At 37.1% G+C, this 27,445-nt stretch overlaps 1 long non-coding RNA gene across 1 annotated transcript; it reads right to left on the reverse strand.

Moving 5' to 3' along the window:
• Positions 1-885: 885 nt before the first annotated feature.
• On the reverse strand, positions 886-27,445 carry LOC145992652 (uncharacterized). The gene is made up of 3 exons (XR_014442189.1): positions 27,349-27,445; positions 23,245-23,301; positions 886-978 (listed from the first exon to the last, which is right to left on the reverse strand). It is a non-coding gene; the product is annotated as an uncharacterized LOC145992652 (long non-coding RNA).

A 27,445-nucleotide genomic window follows, 5' to 3' on the forward strand; every position in this document is an offset into this window, starting at 1 on the left:
CACCTCAGTTGATTTCAAGGAACGTGGAGAGTAGTTCTAATTCGCTGATTGCCGGCCCTATGACGGAGTGGTTAGCACATCGCGCTACGACGCCAAGGGTCCACGGGTTCGAATCCAGGCTTGGACATGGATGTTTCCAGTGTCAATTTCTTCATATCATTCCTCATCCCCATCTTCGCAAATTAGCCAAATGTGGCACAAAAAGCGGAGTAAAATAAAGTAAATCAATTATTCGCTGATTAATTTTGTTAACTTCAGATGCATTTACCACATCAATGCATCAAATCTTAACACTCATACAAAATTCTCTGCAACTAAATATCGTTTCCTATTCTCTCCTTTATTCAGCTCTTTCCTTTTCATCATTTCTAGTAGTTTCGCCACTTCTATCCACATTGTTCTTCTCTTCAACTTCTCTCCCCTGCTTGTATCTCATATACCCTACTCTTCCGCCCTTGTGTGTCTTTGCTTCTCGCCTCCATCGCGGTCTTTTCCAATTATCTCATCACCTACCTGACGTCTCCTATCGACTCCCCTTCGCACCTTTGTTCACTATTTTCTTTCGCAATTCGGTTTTTTCTTCTCCGACGAAACAGTAGGAAATTGATTTTCTTAAGTAGAGAAATTCAGTATTGCATTTTTCCATTGTACAAATAGTTATAATAACCATGACTCGTGGCGCAACAGACCGTGAGGGCTCGGGCTTACCTACCGACCGGCCTCACTCACATATACTCCACAAGAGGTATAGAACTCTCAGTCGTTGTTGACCGGATTACGCTACTCACTCGTAGCTCCCTAATCTCCCCATGATGATGGCTGGTCAGCGGTTCCATACACTGGCCTAAATCTTAAAATAACATTTTCCCTTTTTTTTAAACTTACATTTTCTTTCGTTCTCTACAAATTTTCTAAGTGTTTGATGCAGGTGTGATCTTCCTCGTTGGGGTTGTTCTCGTCGCTGACATCTTTAGTTGGCTGTTGAAGAAATTTTAAAAAATTTTACAAGATAAGATTTGAAGACTTTCTAAAATGTTCACGTTAGTTTTATATTTTACCTATTTTTAGTCCCTATCCTTAACTCTTGGCTAATAGCGACAATGAGGATGAATGCTAATCAGATGAAATTGATAAATGGAGGTTTACACCTTTACCGCCCGACTATGTGGCCAAGTGGTTATCACATCGCGCTGTGATGCCAAGGGTCCCGGGTTCGAATCCCGGTCGGGCTTGGTTGTTTGTAAATGTCCATTCATCAATTTCATCATTTCATCACTCATCCCCATCTTCGCAAATTAGCCAAGAGGCACAAAACGCGAAGTAAAATAAACTAAATCAATCAATCAATCAATTTACACCTTTACCCAGGCCAGGATTCGAAACTAGAACCTTCGGTGATGAAATCGTGAGTTGACCGAAACACACTCGTCTACCGAAGCAACATTTAGCCCTTTAAAAATTATACATGTTTTCTTAAGTTTGAAATATCATCAACAATCAGTGCCAGAGGTGGGAAGGTAGATTACCCAGCCAATTACGGGGTGACGTGTGTTCAGCAGGACGAACCACCAGTCGTTGTTGTAGATTCCTTTGACGCTACTCATTCGTAGCTCCCCTATTTCCTCACGATGGTAGGTGGCCAACGGTCCCATACATAGACCGAAAACTCAGGGGAGAAGTTGTTACGCTGCCCCGAGGAGACTCGAACCTGTGCACGTCCGTAGCCAAAGTCCAAAGGCTGACGCATTTTACCGCACGGCACGGCCACGGCGTGAGACAAAATATTGTTATCTTCGTATATTTTAAGGAAAAAGAAACTATATTGCAGAAATCTTGTAAAATTCGATAGGATATCTCTCCCGACTTGGAGAGTACGGGAGAGTTGCCATGTTCGGAACGTTTCACTTCATTTATCGGTTCAAAAATTTTCTAGTACCTAACACCAAGACCAAGCTCGTCCAATCCTTCATTTTTCCTCATCTTGAGAAATGTAACTGTCTACTTAGTCATATCAGGTGATAAATATCGTCGTCTGAAACTATAGGTCTTTTCTACTCTTACGGCAGTCGATCTTCATGCTGGCAAGGAAAATGAGCAGCAGGGAAGCACGATAAGAAACGCAGCAGACTGTAGAAAGAGGTGCACGTAGTACTAACCTTCGCCGCCCCGGAACTTTCGGCGCCACTGCTGTTTTCTGCTTGGTCTGCGTCCTAATCCCCGCTCCCCACGAACCTTACCAAAATTATGACCGGCCGCCGTAAGAGTAGAAAAATCTATATTTGAAATCACTTGTGTGTGGTATATGTTCGACCTTTGAAAACTTCGTTGGTCGCGCACAGCCTCCAGTTCCGGGTGTGCGTTTTTTAACTTAGCCGCTTATTAATGATTTCTCTGTCTGGCTGAGTTTCTAAACTTCCACCTTTATGCCACAACTTTGTATTCAGTGGGCGCGTTCCGATTGATTGATTGAGTTTGTGCTTTAAGTCCACTTTATGCAAAGTAAGGCTAATCGGGAAAAGACCTACAGTTTAAAGTGGGATCCGAACCACTATGTGCATCGTAGCGCGATGTGCTAACCACTACGCCACAGGGCCGGCAATCAGCGAATTAGAACTACTCTCCACGTTCCTTGAAATCAACTAAGGTGGCAGCAAGGGGATCATTCCAAAAAGTGGTAAAGAATTATTTTAGAAGGCAGCTAACTACACGAGGGATGGGGCGCGTTCCGAAAGTCGCCCCAGTTTATTGCGTTAAACGAGTTATGGCACCTAGCCGTTCCTTAAGTGCTTTCGTTATGCCAGTCTCACACGGCAGTTAGGTACGTCTTCACCTGCCTACCAAATTCCGGCTGGAAACTACCATATGGTGTTTTAACGTCGACAGTGGCTCGAAGTTGCTAACAATGGGCGCGTTCCGATTGATTGATTGAGTTTGTGTTTTAGTCCACTTTATGCACGGTAAGACTAATCGGGACTGGACCTACAGTTTAAAGTGGGATCCGAACCAGTATGTGTCTCTACCCGGAGTGGACGCGTTCCGAAATTTGCTTGAGTTTAAACACATCGAAAAAAGACACGCCGAGGCCCGCTCAAAAATACATTGTAAAAGGCTACAATAAAACAAGCATAAGGTTTAAACACATCGTAAAAAGCTACCGAGGATGAGACTGGTGCTTTACCCCCTGTAGGTTAGCTTAACTAGTAAAAGGATGTAAAAAATTATAAAAATTGGAAAGAAATAAGTTGCAAAAACAAGTTCGCAACACTGCTCGTACCAAGTATGTTGCTGGTAGAACTGTCTAAGCTACCCTACTATTGCTCCATGTTACGCTTTCGAATGAATTGTGGAATGACCGAGTTGGAGAATTCCTTCCCAATATTGGTCTGCAAGTGGCGTGGTGATCTGTTTCGCTTGAAGGTGGATTTGAAGGCCTCCTTGACGCACTCGCTCATTTTGGCTTTAAGATGCAGTGTCCCGTGCAAATTTGGAAAAGGTGTCGAACACGGTCAGGAGATATTTGTAGACTCATTTGACTTTATGTACATTTTTCAGGTTACCGCTGTTCATTTCAACCAAATCAGCCTGTCATAAATCGTCGATACCTTTGGTAGCCACCAGCAACCGTTCGTAGTAGTGTCGTGAGGGTCTGTGAAGCTCGAGATGGTGCTACAAGAGGAATACTCTTGTTCACTTCAACGAAAGCTCAAAAGAAAAAGAGGTTTTCAAGTATCGGTTTTATGTGCATTTGCCAAAATACACAATTATCTTTTTCATATTTTAAAAATCCTATGCGATTGTGGTGTATGCCAAATCTCAAAATAACAAAATAAAGTTACAATAATAAATATTCCAATAAAGAAAACACCTGTGGGGATATTATTTTGGATCACAATGGAGTTCAAATCCCTCATGACAGTTATTAAGTTCCGAACAGAGACTAATAGCGATCACTTTACTGGATGACATATCTGTCCTATTGGGACGTTCTTTTACTTCAACCCTGTAGCATCATTACATTCGGTCCCTCTCTAGGTTCTCTCCTTTCCGGGAAACCTGTGAATCTAGACAAATCTACGAGCGACGAATCTATCTCATTCTGGTCACAACTGGACTCCTTTTCTTTCTGAATTTCTCTCTGGAACCACAAGCCAGACTTCGATCTTTAGTAGGCTGGGTGGCTCAGTGCAAGCTCTGAAACCCTTCTCTCGGATACATGGTGGGACAGTTGGCATTCGCCAGAAACTGCACTCCAGGAGGGAGTTCAAAATTTGCGCTGGATTCACATAGGGGAATTCCAAGTCGCTGATACTCCACGCAAATCCTGGAACTAGTCGCTGGAACTGGTCACTGAAGAGACCGTTTCGACGAATCCAAACTCAACGGGGTTGCACTTGACCGAGAGTGAGAGTGTCTGGTGAAGCACTTGACTGTGGGAGAAGATCGAACACGTAGTGATGTGTCTGTCTGCGCTCTTGTGTTGCTTGGCGAAGCACTGTTAGGTGGCACCAGAGATGTCCAACCTCCGGAGGCCGGGACTCATTAGAGACCCGGTCTCAGCCTCGGCCTCGGCCTCCAGGAGCCTTGCTAGGCCGAGGCAGAGTTGGAGTTCGGAGGCTGAGGTTTTGTGAGGCCGAAGGCTGACCTTGAACTTCGAGGTTGAGGCCATGTGAGGCCGGAGACCGAGTTGGAGTTCGGAGGCTGAGGCCCTTGTGGGGTCGGAGGCGGAGGCCGTGTGAGGCTGGAGGCCAACCTTGAGCTTGGAGGCTGAGACCGAGGCCGATTTGAAGGTTGGAGGCTGAGGCCCTGTGAGGCCGGAGGTCGAGATGGAGTTCGGAGGCCGGAGGCAGACTCGCAGCTTGGAGGCTGAGGCCGTGTGAGGCCGGATGCCGAGATGTAGTTCCGAGGCTGAGGCTTTGTGAGGCTGGAGGTTACGTCTCACAAACAAATCAAAGGAACAGCTCTCACTGAGAGAGATTGTACTACGGGAATTTTTAAGAAGTTCGGACTTTGTGAAACTGTCTTTGTCCTTCAAAAAGGAAGCCCGCCTTCTACCAGTTGTTGATATGAGCCATGCCAGAGGTGATTTTTGGCCTCGAGGGTAGGTTGCATTCCGTTATTTATCATCTAGCTTGGCTTTCTGTTGCGTAGGGTGCAGTCAGTCTGTTCCTTTTTCTCTGTTTTACTTTTGTCAGTTGTTATTTTGAGTGTATTCTGGAGAGAAAGTCCGTAACTTCTGGAGTATCTAGAAACCATATCCAGAAATTGTACAGTCGTTATTGCGTGCCTCCTGGAAAAGGAAAATATACTCCTGTTCATCACCTCTGTTAGGAAACGCGAGCGCAGCAGACTATAACTGAGGTACTAATGTTCTGAAAAAAGTGAAAATATAGACATGATCCATACCTCGTAAAATTCTATGTTAAATCTAACATGATTATTATTATTGTGTAATCATTAGCCCCTTCTATTAACACACACAGGATTTCCCTTCAACTGTAGAAGAAATTCTTCTCAGTTCAGACCAGATATGACTAGCCTCCAGAGGCCGGGCCTCAACCTCAGCCTTGGCCTCCAGAAGCCTTGCGAGGCTGAGGCCGTCTGAGGTCGAGGCCGAGTTTGAGCTCGGAGGCTGAGGCCGGACTCCGAGATGGAGCTCAGAGGCCGAGGCGGTGTGATGCCGGAGGCCGAATTTGAGCTTGGAGGCTGAGCCCATGTGAGGCCCGAGGCCGAAATGGAGTACAGAGGCTGAGGTCCTGTGAGGTTGGAGGTTGAGTTGGAAGTCGGAGGCTGAGGCCATGTGAGGCCGGAGGCTTAGATGGAGTTCGGAGGTTCAGGCCATTTGAGGCCAGAGGCCGAGATGGATTTAGGAGGCTGAGGCCCTGTGAGGCCGAAGGCCGAGTTGGAGCTCGGAGACTGAGGCCATTTGAGGCCGGAGGCCGACCTTCAACTCGGAGGGCGGGCCTCGCGAGGCCAAAGTCAAATGGTGGTGGCTGCTCTGTGTGGCGCTGCCGACGCATGATTCAGTCTTATTCATGGCCCCAATCATGAAGGATAGTACAAATCTACGGATTGAAGTCGAAGACACCACATGTGACGAAGGTGTCATGGGAGATTGACATCGTCACAAAAGCTGCCATACTTTGTAGCAAGTTACAGTGATTTGCTCCATACACTACCCATTTACCTCCTCCACCGGAATACGGGATTTTGCTCCAAGTATTCCAGTGACATAGTGTAGTAATGGTAGAATGTTAACTTTACAAATAAAAAGTTCTCACAACTACTTCTTTAGTTTGTCCTTTCTATTTCATATAATTGTCTCCGCGTTCAAGGCACCTGTGTATGTATTACAGTAATGTGCTATTCACAGCATCAAAACTAGAGCTAAAACCACCACAGGATTCTTTACGTGCATTTTATGCAAACATTGCACAATATCGGGCTTTGGTGACTTGCTCTGCCAAAATTTGATTAATGCTCAATACTTTCCAAATCTTATTGGGAACCCAAAAGACTCCGCACTATGAGTTAATGTTTCTTAAATGTTGCTTCTTCTTAGAAAAAAAATGACGATCCGGTGATTGTTTATACTACTTGGCCGTTTGTTGAACATGCAAAATGCAGTTAATATTTGTGGTCAACTAGAATAGGTAAAACAGGAAGAATGATTATATTGTGTGAAATACTGTACAGGATAATTTCACTTAAGCGCCTGTATTCATGGAACTTAATTTTAAAACTAATTTTAATTTCATTTTCTTTCAGTGTCTTATGGCGGTGTTTTCTTATAGTTTTTCTTGGACTCAGCCTTCTGTGTGGTGTGGAATTTTTCTCGTACTGGCTAATGCTACTTATAAAGGCAATTTTACAACACAAGAAAAAGAGGGACATGGAATTGAGTGAGAATAGTTTCAAGATCCTATCGTGAGAAGACTACTGAAAGCCAAGACTCATCATGAAATTATCATAGATATTGATAAACCTCGGCCTGAGAATTTCAGATACCTGAATTGAAATTTGCATTGCACATCAATGAATCAAATAAGTTTCAAATTTCCAGTGTAACTTGACCTAAAGTTGTTTAGTACCTGCACAACATGTTCACATTTAAATCTTTATATCGCGTGTGGGCACAGCAAAATGCATTTAATCATTGCAAGAAGACGTGCTTCTTTTATTTGAGGCATCCCTTATTCCATAAGCTGTTAGTTAACTTTAACTAGCTTGAATTATCCTGTTAGAGAGAACCATTAACATAAAGGCAAGAGTTATGAAATGCAAACACCATGTAGCAAGATATACCTTTGATGAAAGCATTGCATAAGAAGGGTTGTGAAAATATAGATGACCAAAGTTATTCAAAAAATTATTAAGCAAGGAATGCATATTTATTTAGCAGGCATGTCTTTGCCTCCTGGGCTCTTCTTACTCCAACCCATGTTACAGATACAATGAACTAAAAAATACATAGAAGGAGAGAGAAAAGACAATGATCTTTTAATACAATAAAGGTAATATGAAGATTATAGAATGATAAAATAATACAGTGTATGTACAGTACACAGTATGCATACTGAGGAGTAAACATAATTAATAAGTAATTAGTAGTGCATTGTGGGAGGGGGTGACAAGTTTGCGTTAAAGAATGTGTAAGTGCAGGTTCATTTATTAAGATTGTTGTAGGTCAATGCATTTGTTGGAATTGTTGGGGCAATAGGTAGTTCTCTAGTTCTTTTCTTAAAACTACAATGGCAAATAATATTAATCTATGTTTGTTCCATTCCATAATCTGTGTAACAATGGAGGACTTGTTATAGGTAGCGGTTTTATTTTGGGGATTTTTAGATTGTGCTTTTTAGAAGTTCGACCGATTTTGTGTGAGAACAAATCTTATCGGATAATTATTTGGGGAGCCATTGTTAAGAATTTTGTGCATCAAGGAGGGTAATAGGTATATTCTAATGTTGTTAAAGTTTAACCAAGAAAGTTTCCTTCAATACGGTAACATGTTTTTTTCCTTTTAGGTAAATATCAAATGTACACAACAGTTCTGAATTCTTTGACGTTTGTAGTTTAGACTCTGGGAGATATTACTGTATACTGAAGTTCAATAGTCTAATGTGGCTAGTGGGAGTGCTTGTGTAAGGCGATCTTCAAAATTAGCGTCCAGAGTATGTTAGCTTGTTAAAGGGAGTGAAAATATGATAATTTCCATGGGATTAGTTGGCAACACTGCACGTAGAACCTTTATTACTACATAATGTGACCGTATTTCCATACCGGTTAGACATAAAAGCGTTTGTGGATTCTTGAAGCCTGACCTGGTGTATGTTATAGCTACTTGGTCACGGATGTAACACTGAAAATAGCGACCAGAAGTATGCTGCCTATCTCCGAAACGGTAAGTCGAATACAAAATGTGTTTATCTTAACGCATGATCCGCTGTACGATAAACCCACTTGATATCTCGGATTCGAAACTTTCAAAATGGCTTCCAAAAGTTAGCCTCTCTCCGAAAAAATTACACTAGACAGAAGGAGTTTGCGAATTCTGGAGTATAAAATACGATATATTAGTTACAAGAAATTGCCGGTTTATTTAGGATAAAATAGGAGTAGCCAACCATATTACAAACATCATCATTTTCAATAGTGTAGCAAGATTTTCTTGTCTACAAATAAGGAGTATAAACTAATGATAAAAACTCACCCCAGGAGTGCGAGCAGAAACGCCGCAAAAAAGGAGTCCATTTGACCGCTAAAAGGTATGACTTTGCATGGATTCCATGCCTTCACAAGGAAAATTGGTAACATTTTCTATGAAAATTGTGGGGATTTAATATGTGAAGAGGGGTGGCTCAGCTTTGGTCGTCACCATCTACTATACGAGTGGCGATTAGATTAAATTGAGGAAAATATACTTACAAACAAAACAAATGACCCGGTTGGACTCCAACCATGGGGTCTTCGTTGGCAAGATGGAAAGTCGACCATAACATAACATCTTAATATTTATTACAATTTAATTTACCGTTTCCAAAAGCAATCAAACTAATATTAATGGTATAAGTGATGCTTTATTTTAATTGTCATTAAGAGTGCAATAAGAGCATTACAAGTGAAATTTCAAATTTGAAAATCATTTTGAAGTATATGTTAAACTCTAACTAAAATTGTAAAATGTGTTTTATTTCCAAAAACATAAATTCGACTTCAGGTTCATCATTATCATGGAAACCTACAAAATTAAAAAGGCATTACCTATAATTTTCAATAAGAAAAATTAGTATTACATATAGCATTGAACGTGAAAACATTGAAAAAAACGTTCTTACATTAATCATAAAGATTCAAAAACAATCTTTGGTTTGTACGTATACAAAATAAAATTCCGGAATGTATTCTACCACAGTACATTAATGATTAATTGCAAAGGATGCAAAGATGACACGAAAGGATTAGCAAATGGTATTAAGTATTGAAAATCCAAATTATTCAGTATTATATCGCAAATTACAAAATACTTGATGGAAGAAGTAGAGACATCAATCTGTCACCATATAATCGTTGATAAATCCACACAAAAGAAAAGAAGGAAAGATTGGAAAAGGGAGGAGAGAACAGGAGACGATAGGAGAGGAGAGGAGATGAGAGATTAGGCGAAAGAGGAAGAAAAACGAAGAGCATGGAAGATAAGAGAAAATAGAAGAGGACAGGAGAAGAAATTAGAAGAAAGGAATGGACATGTGAAGAGGAAGAGGAGAAAGATGGAGAGCAGAGAAGAGGAAAGGAGAATAATAAGACGAGATGAGAAGATAGAAAAGGAAGAGTCGAGAAGAGAGCAGTGGAAAGTAAATGAGATTAAAAATAGAAGAGATGAGAAAAGCACAGTGGAGTGGGGAATCGAAGACAGAAGAGAAGGAATTATAAGTGAAGAACAACGATGTTGGGAAAAGAGACGAGAAGATAAAAATTTGAGGTGGGAACAGAAGGGAGAAGAAATAGAGTAGAGGAAGGAAGTGAAGAGGAGATGAGCAGTATAGATAGGGATGGAGGCGAGAAAAGAAGAGAGGAGAAGTATTTCGAGAAAATATTGCCTGAGCGTCATGAGTTGATGCAATGATCAGATTATCCAATATATATAAAGCCCCAATCCCACCACTGACTCACTGACTCACAGACATAAGTGTCCTCCATGAAGGAAGCCCCGGAAGCGAAAAATGTCCGATTACGACCCCACATGAAATCGTCCCAAAAGGCCGCGAAAATTTAAAAATCATTCAAACTCCCCTTCCTTAAGGGTGAAAATTCCCTTTTTCACGTCCTTAGCAACCGTTGCCACGGGCCTTTCTTTTGCACACATTGTTTCCTTCAATTCTTAATTGTCTAGCTACATTATATTTGTCACAGATCACACACAGATGAGTGAACACCTGGTTTTAGAAAGGTGCCTCAAACAAGGGTGACATCTACACATGAAGAAGTTTCAGCCCAGACACAATTACGTATATTTTGGTGAACTCAATGCGAAAATATCTACATCGTGGTTGTCTTAGTTAAATGTTTAGAAAACATACAATTATTTAGAGAGTTTGCGGTGCTTGTTGTTCACCATGGAAACGGACGTTGCTAGGGAACTTAAAGAAAGTTTATTTCACCCAGAAAATTACTGGAAGTGAATTATGCTAGACTTTTCGTATTTTAAAATACAAGCGTCAGAATATATTACAGAGGCAAGGTAGGAATTTTAGGGGAATGACGAAAAACAATTATTTTCTAATTACGTTTAAAAATGTGAAAATGACAAAACACGTAAATATTGCATTTCCAATTAAGTGTCTCCATTGAAAATATACAATAATATTCTGAATATTTGAACCTTATTAGAGACTTGTCGAGATACATTATATTTCTCACAGATCAAAAGCACACAGATGAATGAACTAACTCATGGTATTGAGAAGGTGCCTGAAACAAGGGTGACATCTACATAAGAAGATGATTAAGTCCAGATTCAATTACGTATACATCGTTATACTCAATGAGAAAATATCTACATCGTGCTTGTTTCAACTAAATGTTTAGGGGGTATAATGACATGAATGCTTGCTTGTTGTCCATGGAAACGGGCGTTGCTAGGGAACTTATTTACTTTCACCCCGAAAACTACTGTAAGTGAATTATACTAGACTTTTGGAATTTCAAAACATGATCATCACAATTTATTACAGAGGAGAGGTAGGAATTTGATGGGAATGACGGAAAACAATTATTTATCAATTAGTTTACAAATATGTGAAAATAGCAAAAGAAGTAAACAAAGCTTTCTCAATTTAATGTCGCTATTGAATTTGTTTATACAAGAAATCTAACTAACTATCTTCAAACGATTATTGCTTAATAACTTTATTATTAAGAAAATAGATAATTTTGAATATTTTGCATATTTGTACCACACAAAGTTACGTTCAAAACTTTCCAAATGACCGAACCACGTTGCCGAGCGCACTAAATGACGGAAAACATTTTTTTAAATGTAATATATAAAAATGGACGTATATGTGTGTATGTTTGTTCCTGCATAACTCTCGAACGCCTGAAACGATTTCAACAAACTTGTAACACGTATCGCTTGCAATCTCGAAAGAAATACTGTGGATTTAAGACACCCTTGGCACCCCTAGAGGTGGGGGGTGGGTGACATGTATAAATAATCAAAAACGACCGATATTAGTGTGGAATCCATAGTTTTCGGGTTCGCTAAGATGAATAGTGACACTCCTAATATCGTTCCACTTCAAGTTCATTATCTATCGGGATGAGGGAAGAGAAAGGGTGAAAATTAAAATGTCAAAAATGACATACATTAGTGTCGAATCCATACTTTTCGGAGTCCCTAAGCTAATTGGTGACATTCACGTGACCAAACTTGGTACACATATGACTTACAATCTGGAAAGAAATACTGTGGGGGTAAGACATCCCTGGCACCCCTAGGGGTGGGGATGGGAAGGGGGTGACATGTAAATATAATCGAAAGCGACCAATATTATCGTGGAATTCCCAGTTTTCGGGGTCGCGTAGGTGAATAGTGACTCTCCCAATGCCGTTCAACTCCAAGACACCCCTGGCACCACCTAGGGGTGGGGGTGGGAAGGGGATGATATGTAAAACAACCGATATTAGTGTGGAATCCATAGTTTTCAGTGTCGGTATGATGAATAGTGACAGTCCCATTGCCGTTCTACTCCAAGACACCCCTTGCACCCATAGGGATGGGGTGGGAAGTGGCTGACATGTAAAACGACCGATATTAGAGTGGAATCAATTGGTTTCGTGGCCGCTAAGATGAATAGTTACACTCCCAATGCCGTTTAATTTATTTATTCTTGCTCTTGGTGGTGGAACTAAAAATGTCGTTCATAAATTGTTGTTAAATTTATATTATAGTGAATTTTAAAAGATATTAGCCTACTATATAATTTGTATACTGTACTTGTGCTTTTAAATAGCTGTAAATAAAATTAGTTACATTTTACGCTATAGTTAGAATTCATTATAAACCGGGTAATCAGCTAGTTACACTTAAAAATGTGAAAATGACACAAGACATAAATACTGCATTTCCAATATAGTGTCGCTATTCAATTCGTTTATAAGTTATATCTTAACTATTTTGAAACGGACAATAATTACACACTTTATTATTATGAGAATAGACAATAATGTGTTGAATATTTGTACCATATTAGAGCACGTCCATAAAATTATTTTCTAAACTTTTCAAATTAGCGAACTTATACACTTGTTCCCCTTCATCCAATACAACATGCAGATATTTTTAAAGTCATTAGGATCATTGAGTAACCCCATCTATAACGTGATTGTGTCCACAACGTGGTCGAAGGTCACGCATGCTAAAGGCCACGTCGAAAGTACGCGAGTCAGTATGATATAATCAATAACATTTTTTAATGACAATCTAATACATTTCCGAGGGGGGCGAAGTGCCTATAGTTGAGTTCAGAGGAACATAAAATCCTCCGCGTGAGTTTTTCGATTTTACTTACGATTACAACACTAAAATCAAGAACTTAATTTTCAAATTTGTAACAAGTTTACAATTTTGTACTTTGGAAGATTTTAATGAAATAAAATTTTCACAAGGCAAAGTTTATTTTTAATTCACTTTTTAAAAATATATTATTAATTTCTTTCTTAAATTCCCCTCCACCGGAATTCGAATTTTGGATTCTTCGATTACAAGAGGATAGCATTAGCCACTGCACTATCGGATAGGCTCAATTCATTCCATGAGAACAAGCTTCATATCCTTGTATTTTTGTCGTAAGGTACCTGAAACAAACTAACTAAAGTTTGCGATTGTCTCTAATGGTGGACAAGATCTATAAGGTAAAACTTATGGCAAGATTATATAGAAGAAACATTTTTGAACGATTACTGAAAATAGGAGACGGTTGCAAATAATAACATAAATAGAGTGAAGATTTTGTTAAATAGTAGCATTTATGTAGTACATATGTGCCCAATATGGCAGAGTAATATATTTTGTTCTTTCTCATTAGAAAATGCAATATAAATTTTTAAAAATTACCACAATGTTATTCTTATAGTGTATTGACATAATGAAATTTCGCAAAGACATAACATCGATTACAACAAATAAACAAGGAAGTGACGTGTCATAACTTATCATCAGAATTCAAGGGATAATACATCACAGTCTGCGCAAATCAAAAGTCCTTTATCATCTTTAGTGACTCCAAGACCCTCTACGTGGACACAAGAGTAGCAAATATAACATTTACACATGCCCTGTACGACATATTCCTATGTACGTCATATTGAGTTTACCTTAAGCTTTAGTTTATCCTTTTCTTTAAACAGGATTTTAGAATAAGTCTAAATTAAGTATATTTTTGTAAAATGTAAATTATGAGTTATCATAATATGGACTAGAGATATAAACACCTAACCCTTGCAAGATGTAGTAAGTAATATATTAGATCAAGTAGAACACAATCTTGAGGTCAAGATATTTCGCTTCTTTCTCCTCAAGTTACAGCGCTAATGGAACAGTCAACAGGTTCAATCATGTAATTCTGACAGTCTAAATGCCATTCTAACGTTAACTGCTAAATTCAGCACGTAACTACATGGAATCAGAAAATATGCTATATTGGTACTAGACCCTGTTGGGTTAAGGTACTCTATGCAACGTTGTTTGTGGGAAATGACATCTTTTTTTAGATACTCTGGTCAAAGACTTCATTTGGCATATAATCGTTATATTTGTACCTTGAACCACTGCCACAAAAGCTGTGAGCGCAATACTTATCAAACGTGTTTTCAGAAACCTTTTTACGAAACATTTTCAGGAATCATGGCAGGAATTGTGCTCTCGCGCAGTTAATTGTGGGGAAAGTTGTTCGCTGAATATCATCCAATCCTATGTACGTACATACCTTTGTATCGAGTAAGGGAAGTTATCTTAGAGTGAACATTCCACTGAAGCTTTAAAGTATTTTCATCAGCAATGAATTTCTGGGAACAAAATTATGTACATTTCCTGTTCCAAAATGTAGTGGAACAAAATGCAAGACTTGAAAATGGCAGTTAACTAGATTCCTAGTTTTAAGGAACCGTTTCTTGTGTGTGCACGAAAAGAACTAATAGGAAGATCGAAATTCAGAGTTAAATATCCAACATGTATTCAGAGAGTTAAGAACAACAGAATTAAGTGAAAATGTTAGACTTTTTCATGTTATGACGTTGACAATATTGGGGCGACAAAATACTTAAAAATTGTTGCTCCGAAGAATTTTCATCTTTCTCGTTTTATTAACCTCTTCAGACCCAGTAGTAGAAAAATTGAGTTTTCTTCTGTATTTTGAATATTATTGGGTTAATTAGTTAATTGACAAAATAAAAAAAAATAAAAATTGTTTCAAGCAGTTTGTCGAAAATTAGTGTGTCATATACGACACACCGGGTTTTAAGGGTTGCGATATTCTAAAGTGAAGAATTCAAAGAACTAAGTATTTTCATTATTTATTTGTACTCAATAATACAAAATAAATTGCAAATAAACTTACAATGAATTTACAAAAGCATAATTGCATATTATAGGTTGCAAATAAAATTACAGAACATAATTACATATTATAACTTGCAACTAAACTGACAAAAAGCTTCATTATATGTTTTAATTTGTAAATAATCTGACAAAAACATCATTTCATGTTATGGTATGCTTTGTAACAATTTCTGTTTGCCACTAAACAGAGATGTATTTTGCATGCTGTGCAAAACACCCTTGCTCTCACACTTTTGCAGCCAGGGAACCTGCAACGGTGGGTTTTTCCATCCACTATTTCAGGCATATGTCTGGCCTCATGCTTCCTTTTTGCCTGGCTAGGAAGGGGTGTGATGCTTTGTCTTATTTTATTAGTTACTTCCTTTTCTCTTTCTTCCTCTTCTTCTTTTTGTTCCTTCTCTTCTTTTTCTTCCTCTTCCTCTTCCTGAAGGTTCGAACCATCTGAGTGCAGAAGCCACTCTGAGATCTCAAGTTTAAACTGAAGATAGTCAAAAATTTCTTTTCGTATTTTCTTCAGTGCCCCACAATCTCTTCTGTACTGAATCCATGCAGCAGCACAGACAAAATCAAAAAAGTGAAGTATTAACCTCACTGTCCACTTCTTGGTCTTTGCACTCTGCCTATATGCTGCAATGATGCGGTCAAATATGTCTACCCCACCCATATTTTCATTGTATGCTTTTACAATTTCTGGGCGCACAACATTTAGATAAGCTTTATTTTGCTTACACCATCTTTTGCATTCTCCTGTGGGGTGCTTACCCTCCACAGATGATGCAAGGGTGACAGGCTTATTGTCATACCATTTGACTATAGCAATCTGCCCGTCACCTCTCACAGATTGATCAATAAATCCCCTACCCATTTTCTTCATCTCACCGTCTGCCTTCAGTTTACTTTCAGATGGTATTCTGTTCGACTGAATAGTTCCAGTTCCCTGGCAAAGTGAATGTATATGGAGGCAATCGAGAAGTTCTACTGATGTAAAATAGCGGTCTGTGTAGAGAATGTAACCAGGAGGCAAGGTTTTTGCCAGCCTCATTACAACTTTCCCTCCGATGTTAAGGGAATCAAATCCTTCGATAATTGTGTCCCCTTTACCTTCATAAACAAAAAAAGTCTAAAGGCAAACCATCTGGAGATGTACACACAAAGTTTTTTAACCCACATGGGTTCGGTTTGCCTCGAGTACTGCCTCATCAATGACTTGCCCCAAAATTGAATCATTTGCTCGTCTATCGATACTTTCATTGATCTAGGATTTTCAAACAACCAGATCGCACACTTTCCAACAAAGGACGAATTTTCCAGAATTTGTCTAATTTTGCTTCTCTGGACACATCATCATCCACAGTTAATTTTAAATTATTTCGAATTAAAAAGAAACGGTTTCGTGACATGGTTTCTGCAATTTTGGCAACTTTTGTACCTGCAGCCCAGTACATTCTGATTCTTGGAAAACCCAAATATGACATCATCAGGGATACCCCAAAAAAGTTTCTGATTTCCTTAGCTGTGGTGTTCAGACATTTTCCCGTTCGAGCAAGACTTGTCTGATTGGTGCATTTGGAAATCAAATCAAAAACACTTAATGGAACATATTTCAAAAAATAACTTTTAGTCTCATCTTCTTTACCTTGCCAAACTTCCTCTTCAAATGAAGGCGCAGGAGGCAGTGGTTCAAAAACATCTGTGTGACGCCAAGGAGGATAGCTTCTTTTCACATTGCTGATCACTTTTACATCCTATTCAGATTCACTTGATGATTCTCCAGCATCATTTGGTGGCGGAGTATACGTCGCATCTTCATCATCGCTTGACAGCCCTTCAAACTCAGATATATCTCCATCAAAATCGGCCTCCAAAGCTTCCAAAATCTGAACTTTTAACACTGCAACAAATTTAAAAAAAACGATTTGTTAATTGTTTAGGGCATAAGAGCATTAAAAATATCAAACAAACTATTTCTGTAGCAATATTTATCGAAGAAACAGAATTAATTCAAATTTAGAACAAACACGGATATATCTCCATCAAAATCGGCCAAAAAAGGTTCCAAAACTGAACTTTTAACACTGTAACAAATTTTAAAAAAACTATTTGTTAATTGTTTAGGACATAAGAGCATTAAAAATATCAAACAAACTGTTTCTGTAGCAATATTTATCGAAGAAACAGAATTCATTCAAATTTAGAACAAAAGCAACATAGAGAACCACAGTGTCGTCTACGACACCTGTGAAAAGAATACAGCAAAACATGGACTAATATTATCCATAATTTACCAGTAAAGCATTCAGACCATAAGTCACACATTCAAATTTCCACACCAACAGTACAAAGTTCGCACAAGGTGTAATAATAAAGTAAAACTATTACTTACATGATTACACCATAACTACGTCTTTGTCTGAGTGCAGCTGCTGATAATTCAAGTCACCGCTCATCAACAACGACGACTGGCGCGCTGGAATACATTTTATTAGACACCTATGACATCTAGCGGCCACCAGATGCACTAATATGAAAAGTATCGCCAATGGCACATCTCGTTCGAAGCAGTCAAGCAACGTTAAATTTGTGTGTCGTTTACTGCACCCAGGGTCCGAAGAGGTTAAGGAAGAGAGTCACGGCACTATATGTAATAGCAGCGAAGCATATCTTTGACTTGCTTTTTACCCACCTATTTATTTATTTATTATTTTTTTTTCAATTTTCCTTACTTCAGTCTGTTCACTCTATTTGTCTTCCAAATTTAGTTTCGTTTGTCCCCCATCTCTCTATTAATTATTTCTCCGTTTATCTTTTCTCCCTTACGCTGTACAACATTCGCATTGAAGATAGCATGAAATAGCACTTTAGAATTCAAAATTGAACTGGATTTTCGGAGACAATTTTTCATAGCATGTCAGCAACTCAACCACAACAGCAGTGTGATTTGTCGATTTTTCTACAATAACGGTGAAAAGAAAATTAATACACACAATGAAGGGACATATTTCGTATATCCTAGTTGCATGCCTATTAGCAGTGCAGATACAACATCACAATGTTCATGGAAATCGCCACATTTAATGACTTCAAAGAGATGTTTCCTATTTTCATACGATTTCTTGATATGAAATATGGATGACCAATTGGAATTGAAGGAAACTTGTCTCCAATATGCAGAAAGATTGCTTTCAAAGTCTTAGAATGGTCAACAGACATTTTGCACTCTTCAAGCTTGTAACCGATTCCGAGATCCTTTACGTTCATCCAAACTACAAAGGTAAAGAAGGAAGTAAACTTTTTATTTACACTAGCGGATTTGAATACATTTTCATCGAATACATTCTACCTTTGTATTTGTGAGGCTAAAATCTCAGTTTAAGGGTAGAAAGGCAATCTCGATTTTGTCCAGTGTGGTCTTTCCACATGGGCACTGCAAAGAGCATTTCATATTATTTCGCACTAATCCATTTGATTGCTGGCACAGATACAAACAACATAAATTTCATAGGTCTCATCATGAACCTTGATTTGGTTTAGTAGATTTTCTAATTAATTATACTTTGCTGTTCTTTAATTAAGAAAATGGACAAATATTAGACCTACTCAAATTGCCGCTTCCCACTGATGGAACCCGTATATCCACATTTAAGTTGACTAAAAAATGTACACGAGACGGTAATTTCAGTATGCAAAAGCACTTTCAAGATTACGAAGCAACAATAATATCTGAGTGTATGAAATATCGTACAGTATTGCCAACTTAAATTAGTAATATCCTGTTTTGGTGCAAAATTCTCCTAATTTCTTTAACCAACCTGTGCAAAATTAAAATTAGAACTAAAATTTTCAAGTTGTATTTCCATATTCACTATCAGCACCACCAAACTGAAAAGAATTGACTACATTCATCACATTTCATTAATTTTAACTACCTGGTGAACAATGTAACTAATCTTATGTAACATTCAAACATGAGGAAATGTGTACTATATTTTCTTTTCTGAATCGCTTCAAATACATATAAGTTTATGTAATACTGAAATAAAATATCTTGTATTATTAAGGACGGTGTAATGTTAAATAATAATTCATTCAGAAAGTTATTGTTTTGTTCATTTTTAGCATATTTGACATTCAAGTTACCCTATTAAATTCATTCTTAATAATTATGAGTATAAATGTTTCAATCAATGAATACTAGTTAAGACAATTCGAAATCCATAATATAAATCAGTTATCCTCTCTCACAAAGGCACACAGCATGCGAGAGCGTGCTTATATTTTTATGTATATCGTCATCTTGTAAGTTCGTTACATACTACAGAGCATTCCCTGACATTCGCTACGAGACTCGTCGGCAAGCGGCCCGGCAGCAGCGCTTGTCTTTCCCTTACTTAATATTTTTTCTGGTGAGTTGTTATTGACAAAGAAATAAATATTGCAATATTTCTGGAAAAATGAATGATATATTTGTGTAGCTATGGCCATATGTTGTTACCCTGTGTTTACAAAGTGCTCGACTTAAATAAGTTATAATCAGAGTTAATGACGCCTGGCTACATTTGATTGCTGCTAGTGCAATGTGTATTTGTTCACATTGAAATTGATTTAAAAATACTATCTTAAGAACTTAATTATCGCATATCATAATAAAGCACATCGCGCTACGACGCGAGGGGTCTCGGGGTTGAATCCTGGCCTGGATATGGGCATTTGTACGTGTTAAATCATCAATTGCATCATGTCATCATTCATCCCCATCTTCGCAAATTAGCCAAATGTGGTACAAGAAGCGAAGTAAAGTAAAGCAATGAGTCAATCAAATCAATCATAATGAAACCTCTATACGTACACACAGAATTCAAAGTGTGTCAATTGACACATAAAAGTGAATCATTTTCTATTACTACAATGACACATTAAAAATGCATCAAACCGAAAGATCCACCAAAATGCATAAAAATAAATGTGTCAAATGATTCACTTATATGCATGAAACTCATATATGCACCTAAATACACGAAAATAAATGTGTCAAATGACACATTAAAGTTGGTACTTCATTTGATGCACCTAAACGTGTCGTTTTAGTGTGTAAATACCTGAAAGGGAAAAGTTCCAATACATTTATCCACTGTAAAAAATATTGCACTTTTCAAACACTTTCTTGAAGCACTTCATATTTAATGTGCTTCAGGGGTGTTGGAATTGCTGAAAAGTTATAGAAATGAGTATTGTCAATATTAAAAATATTCTACAACTAAATATTACAATATTCAACTGCATCCTACAAATATTTTTTTTATCATTTATAGTACATTTCGCACGTTAGGAACATGCTGAGAACATTTCTTAGTACACAATGAAATAATTCTTTGTTACCGGATATTTTAAGGTCGAGGGATGCTTAGTGTAAATCTTTCTACCACAGGGGAATAGGGATGTTAAAATCCTCCTACTTATGACTACTGTCTTGAAGCTGTACCTAGTTAAATAACGGGCTTTTCTTGTTCATTATTGTGTACATATAAACACACTTTTCTGTTTTAAGCTGACATGTCCTTGTGAGTTTATGGTTATACGTGCAAATATTGAATTGAATATTGAATACATAAAAATAACGCCTTCAGGTCATACGTAATATAACTTTTGCACAAAATGAGAGATCATAATCATTTTTAAGCTGAGAAACAGAAGTCAATTGATTATTTTTTTCGATTTAATCTACATGTCTCACCTTGTGCATGCAGATCAACAGTCACATAAAAATCCAAAAAGCAAAAATGTTCAATTATGAATAAAAAATTCATGCAGGATTAAAAATTGTCATTAAAGCTGGAAATCAATATCTGCGACAAAACTCTCACGGTTTTCAGGAACTACTAAAAATGAGAAAGAAGAACACCCTTTTAAATATAAAATTGTTTTAGTTGAAGTTTTTAATCAAATGGTTCCAGGTTCGAATTCCAAGTGTGGCAAAATTGGATATTTAATTAAATTTGTTTAAAAGTCCTGATTAGCTTTTGTGCACACAATGAAGGTAAATTTGAAAACTTGAAAAACCTGTCCGAAAATTTTTCCTAATTAACCTACAGTGAAAGTAATCGTATATTCGGAATCTGCACAAGAAAACCTTTCAATAGAATATATGGAAGGGGAGTCTACGGCCAAAATTAAAAACAACAACATGGCGGCAAAGATGGCGGCCCCATTGTCATGATGACCTGAGATGACAATTAATTGTATAATATTACGATGTTTTTAATAAAACGGTTTCTGGGTTCGATTCCCAAGTTTGACAAGATTGGGTATTTAATTCCATTTGTTTAAAAGTCCCGATTAGTTTTGTGCACAAAGAGGAAATGAACTAAAGAGGAAATAGGCTGAAAACGTTAATGCTGAAATCAAGAGATCCCAGGTTCGATCCCCAATGTTGTCAAATTTCCTAATAATTATTTTCTCCTTTTTAAAAAAAATGGTCTGTTATCGGTCCCGATAAGCATTTAAGCACGAACAGATATTCTAAAACCAAAGCAAGATGGCTGACAATGTTGTTGTGTATTCAACAGGTTCCAGGTTCACTTCTTTTCAATTAACGAGCGACAAAATCCTCACGTTTTTCAGGAACTACTAAAAATGAGAAAAGAGAACAACGTTTTACGCTATAAACATGTTTTCCGCATTCCCCACCCCTCACATGGAGTCATGTTTAAAAGTCCCGATTAGCTTTGTGCACAAAGATGTGTAAATAGGGTGTAAAAGTTAATGATGAAATCAAAAGATCCCGGGGTTCGATTTCCAATGTTGTCAAATGGCTTAATATTATTTTCTCTTTTTTTTAAAAAAAATAGAAGGATGTTATCGATCCCGATTAACATTTAAACACGAAGAGATATTCAGAAACCTAAACAAGATGGCTGAAAATGTTGTTGTGTATTCAAAAGTTTCCAGGTTCGTTTCTTTTCAATTAACGAGCGACAAAACTCTCACGGTTTCCAGGAACTACTAAAAATGAGAAAAGAGAACACCGTTTTAAATATTAAATTCCTATAGCTGAAGTTTTTAATCAAATAGTTCCGGGTTCGAATCCCATGTTTGACAAAATTGGGTATTTAATTCCATTTGTTTAAAAGTCCCGATTAGCTTTGTGCAGAAAGAGGAAATAAACTAAAGAGGAAATTTAGTATAAAAGTTAATGCTGAAATCAAGAGATCCCAGGTTCGATTAGCAATGTTGTCAAATTGCCTAATAATTATTTTCTCCTTTTTTAAAAAAGTGTGTTTTCGGTCCCGATTAGCATTTATGCACGAACAGATATTTAAAAAGCAAATCAACAAGACTGACAATGTTGTTTTGTATTGAAAACGTTCCAGGTTGGAGTCCCTATCAAAATCCTCCACACGAAATAAACCCCGCCCATGTTTTTGATATTTAATTCCATTTGTTTAAAGTCCCGATTAGCTTTTGTGCCAAGAATTGAGGACGATATAAGTAAGAGTTTATTTATAATAGTTTAAATATATAAAATGATTAAAGCACATCCATCTCCACATGTTCCTATTATCTTGTATCCCTTCTTTTTATACCTTCTTCTTTTCTACGTCACGTTTTCCGTTCAGCATATTTAAGCAATTTAACCTCTACCCATTTCAAACTTACCGCGCAACGGTTCCGAGAATTTCATAACATGTCCCTTAGCATCTCAACCGTCATCTTCTTATCAATTAAGGACCGACAAAACTCTCAAGGTTCCAGGAACTACTAAGATAAAAAAAGAACAACGTTTTACATATTAAACACGTTTTTTCGCATCCCCCACCCGCAGAAACCATACTCACACACAATTCCGAGAATTTCAACTCATTAACGTCACCGGAAACACGCAAATTTCCCTTATTACGTCACCAAAAACATGCAAAATAAATATGCCCTCAGGGCACAAAACCTGCTATACGGCGGTGTGTTACTACTCAGACGTAGACTTGTTACATACTAATAACTAACAAATAATAACATTTCACATATTTTCCTCACCTTGTAAAAAGAAACATGAATTCTTCACAGTGGCTTCTTAACACTAATTGACTACATATTTTACATTGTCACACGATGAATTGAAATTAATTTCTTACCTATAAACAATGGCCATGGCATGTTAGAACGACGCAACAATCAGCATCAACTTCACACTGTAATTGATCATAAAAAAGTAATATTAATTTCTCCTTCCTAAAATTTCTAATCACTGATAAATATCTAAGTGAACTTTGTAAACTTTTATATTACGTAAATCATATTTTGTTGTATTTTTAGTTAACAATTATTAAGCTTCGTGGTTATTGGTAATTAACTAAAATTAATTTCGAATCCAAATATTAACAACTTGTTTCTTAATTATTTGTAAGTGTGTGTGCACACGAAATTTGAATATATTGGGGCAAACGGACACTCTAAACTCATTTATAAAACTTACTCTGAAACGTTCTATTGAAAATTAAAAAATAATGGTTTGTATATTAGATGTGAAACATACACTACAATATAGTATTTGAAAATAAGGAACGCCTGTCTTAGAATAGTCTGATAAATCACACAGTGTTGCAACGCCCATTTGCCCCGCAGGTTCTGGGCAAACGAACACTGGACGTTTTGGAAATTATCATCACGGGAAAAACACACGAAAAATGAAAAATTGCTATTTGCGTAGTGAACTCTAGCAACTGCACCAAAATGTGATCCTCTTTAAACACATCTTTGCATACATGGTTAGACGAGCCTTTATCTGGGTTTGATTATTTTTGTTGTTTAAAATATATTCGATTTGCACCTTTCAGGTTTGTGTCTTTGAGGTGACCAATGAAAAAAGGATCCTTAACCCGTGTGAATCTACAGCTTTTCGTTTCCTGTTACATGTCCCAGACCATAATGGTAAAGGGACATTTCTCCTCATTTCTTCCTCGGAATGACACATGTTCTTTCTGTGTAGGTTCTGATAATGACTAATCTTGATCATCTGCTTCGTGGCCTGCTCCAGGAACATAAAATTCATTCTGAAACCGGCTTTGTTAATTAAATGGATGTATCCCCCCGCCCAAAAAAAAAGAATACACACACAGGGTGAGGTGGAGTTTGGTAGAGGTAATGAAACAGCGAGAAAGATGCTCATGACCACCCTTAGCTTAGAGAATACAACTTTCTCGAATTTGTGTAAAGTCTAGTCGTCCCAACTTTAAATTTTACACATAGTAGAGACAAAGTCTCCATCGAATGATGTTAAATGAAATGTTGTCTTTCAGAATTTAAGCCAAATGGCTCCATTTACTTATTAAATATATATCTAAAATATTTTTGAATATTGTATTTACTTTATTTTAGAAAGTTTAACAATCCTAAATATTTAAAATTTATTTATAACCCTCTTCTATAAAATTGAATTTTATTCAATGTTTCATTGAAGTCTGATTACTTTAGCAAATTTAATTTTTAAATATTTATTACCTAAAAATGCATTAATGTTGATGATATTATTCTTCAATTCATTTGTGCTAACCTCTTTGGAGGAGTGTTTAGCACTGCGCGCTACGATGCTAGGTGTTCCGGGTTCGAATCTCGGTATGAGAATGGGTACTTGTGTGAGTGTTCCTTCATCAAATTGATTATATCATCACTCATCATCATCTTAGCGATTAACCGAAAATTGCAGATAAGCGAACTCTTATAATAATGAGTTTCAAGAAATATCTCGTATATTAACAAGAGATACCAAATTATTTATAATAAAAAGCTCTTACACAATAACAAAGCAACTTAAAATTAAAGTTCAAATATGTGTACAATTTTAATATATCGAACGGTATTTGCAATATTAGGACTACAGAATAATGAAATAATGCCCCAGCGGATGAAGAAGACATGGTACAGTGGTTAGAGTTTCTGACTGAACTGCAAGCCGTCCAAGGTTCTATCCTCACTAGGAATTTCTTGTATGTTTAATATTTCTACTTTTTTTTAAACACGAGCACAGTAATATTACATATAACAGGTGTTCAATCGCATAATGTATGACGTTCTAAATACACTATATCCCGGCATTATTTTGGATACAATCCAAGATATTACTAAAATTGATCAAATGTCAGTTGTAATAAGATATATCATTAGTAAACTGGTTTGTCTTTATCTTTGGTACCAATTTCAAATTACATGCATGAATTTCCAAATGTTTGCATACCTAATATAAATGTAGGCCTGAATTAATATTTTAGAAAGGAAATAGTTTCTTAACGAGTAGGGGCGCACAACTGAAAGTTGCGGGGATGCCGCAGAACGTGTTAGTTACGCTAGTGCAAGGCTACTTGCGCAAATTCGGAACGAATAGTTTCCACCATGTGCAAATGTCCATTCAATGTTTCCGTCGATTCAAACTAGCTTAATTTTGTTTGTTAAAATCAAGTACTTTTCACACTGGCCAGATCCTTCTATCTCTTTTAAGCGTTAACACAAGGAACGGAAGTTTGTAATGTAGTGGTTACCATTCAGGACTGTCAACCTAATGACTGTAGGTTCAAACCCTTCCGGTTGCAGACATCTTTCGCAAGTTTTAGATATATCCCATTGTGTTCACTGTTCACGTGTGAGATAGGATGGTTCCGTTTGGCATTAACGATGTAATAAATATTATAGAATAAAATCCTCATTTCAACGAACTGAGAAGAAGAAAATTTTGGAAATTTGTTATAAGTATGAAAATTATTTTTTTTTTAGTGTTTTAATGGCAGGCGAAAATCGAAAATTTTAAGCAGAAAATCTTATTTTGCTCTGAACTCAGCCAAAATAAATTTCACCTCGAGAATGTATTAGATCGCAATTTAAAATGTTTTTGGTTGTTTCATGTAGATCATTTGATCAATGCATCAATTCTTGACGCTCAGACGATATTTTATGCAACTATCTGCAATATCGTTAGTTCTCTAGTCTCCGCTCTTCTTTCTCTCTCCCTCTCCTATTACCTTCTTCTCCTCAGTTTCCCTATCATATTGCCTCCATTTCTCGTCTCTTGTCTCCACATTGCTCTTCTCCTCTCGTGTCTTCGATTCCAGAATCCACTGCACAATTTTCCATTTATTTCTTTACACTATTCTCGAATCTCTTCTTCTCGTCTCCTCCTATACTCTTCACTCTCCTATTCTCGTCTTCTCGTCACCTCTCATCTCATCTCGTTTTCCCCTTTATTCCACCCTTTCTCCCTCTGCTTCTTCACTCTCTCTCTCTCTGTCTCTCTCTCTGGTCCTTTTTTCTCTCTCTCTCTCATCTTCTTTCCCATCCTCTCATTTCTTCTTCTCTCTACTTCTATCCTCTCTTTCCTTCCCTCCGCTGGTTTTATCTTATCCTACACTTCTTCTCTCATTTCTTCGCGTAGACTTATCAACGTTAAAATAGTAGAAAATCAATTTTCATTAAGCAGACGAACTCTGTTTCTTTCGATAAGTATTTTGACATTTGCAACATAGCACTGAATTTCAATATAATTTTAAATTCACAATTCTTGGTTTAATTCCTTTCGCTTATTTCACGCATATCTATTGTGCATGTGGCAACCCTGAAATTGAGCCTAAATCTACAGGCAACCCACAAAAGCTCTGTGTAAGTTGAGTTGAAAAGTATCAAAAATCGCCGTCCTAAGACTTTTGAGAGATGCAGCAATATAACACCGTTCATTCTTTGTAACATAGGAGAAACAGAGGAGAAACACCTATTTTAACATATGTTTCTTCATTAACGTTCAAACTAGATGATTTTGGCTTAATAACACGTGACAGATATAAACAAATTGCAGATTTGTTTTTGTCATGCATAACTTCATTAAAACAGGCTTTCATTAAAAGGAAATATTTGGTGTTTTACAGTAATAGGTAAACAAATAATCAATCGAAATTTTGCCTATTTGTGCGAGACAACTACTGATATCAAGTGACCTACGAATGAAATGTCACATAATAAATGCCTTATCTGAAAATGTGAAATTTCGGCAATTTCGAGTTCAAGAAAAACAGAAAAACATGCCTGCATTTTAGGATTTCAGAAGAATCACAAGCATTTACTGAGGTCTACTTAAGTAAATACAATATTTCAATTGTCAATTGCCAAGATATGATATCACGGAATTAGTAACAACCCCTTTGAATAACACATGTAAAACTATTCTTAATTATTTACCACAATGGATGTTATCTTACCGGTTTACCGATCCATGCACAGAGGACCAATATAAATGGCATTGCAAAATATAAATTGTACGGAAGAAATTTCAGAATAGAAATCTATATAGTTACC

This window comes from Lepisma saccharinum, chromosome 9 (genome assembly GCF_977018435.1).
Source record: "Lepisma saccharinum chromosome 9, izLepSacc3.1, whole genome shotgun sequence".
NCBI lineage: Eukaryota > Metazoa > Arthropoda > Insecta > Zygentoma > Lepismatidae > Lepisma > Lepisma saccharinum.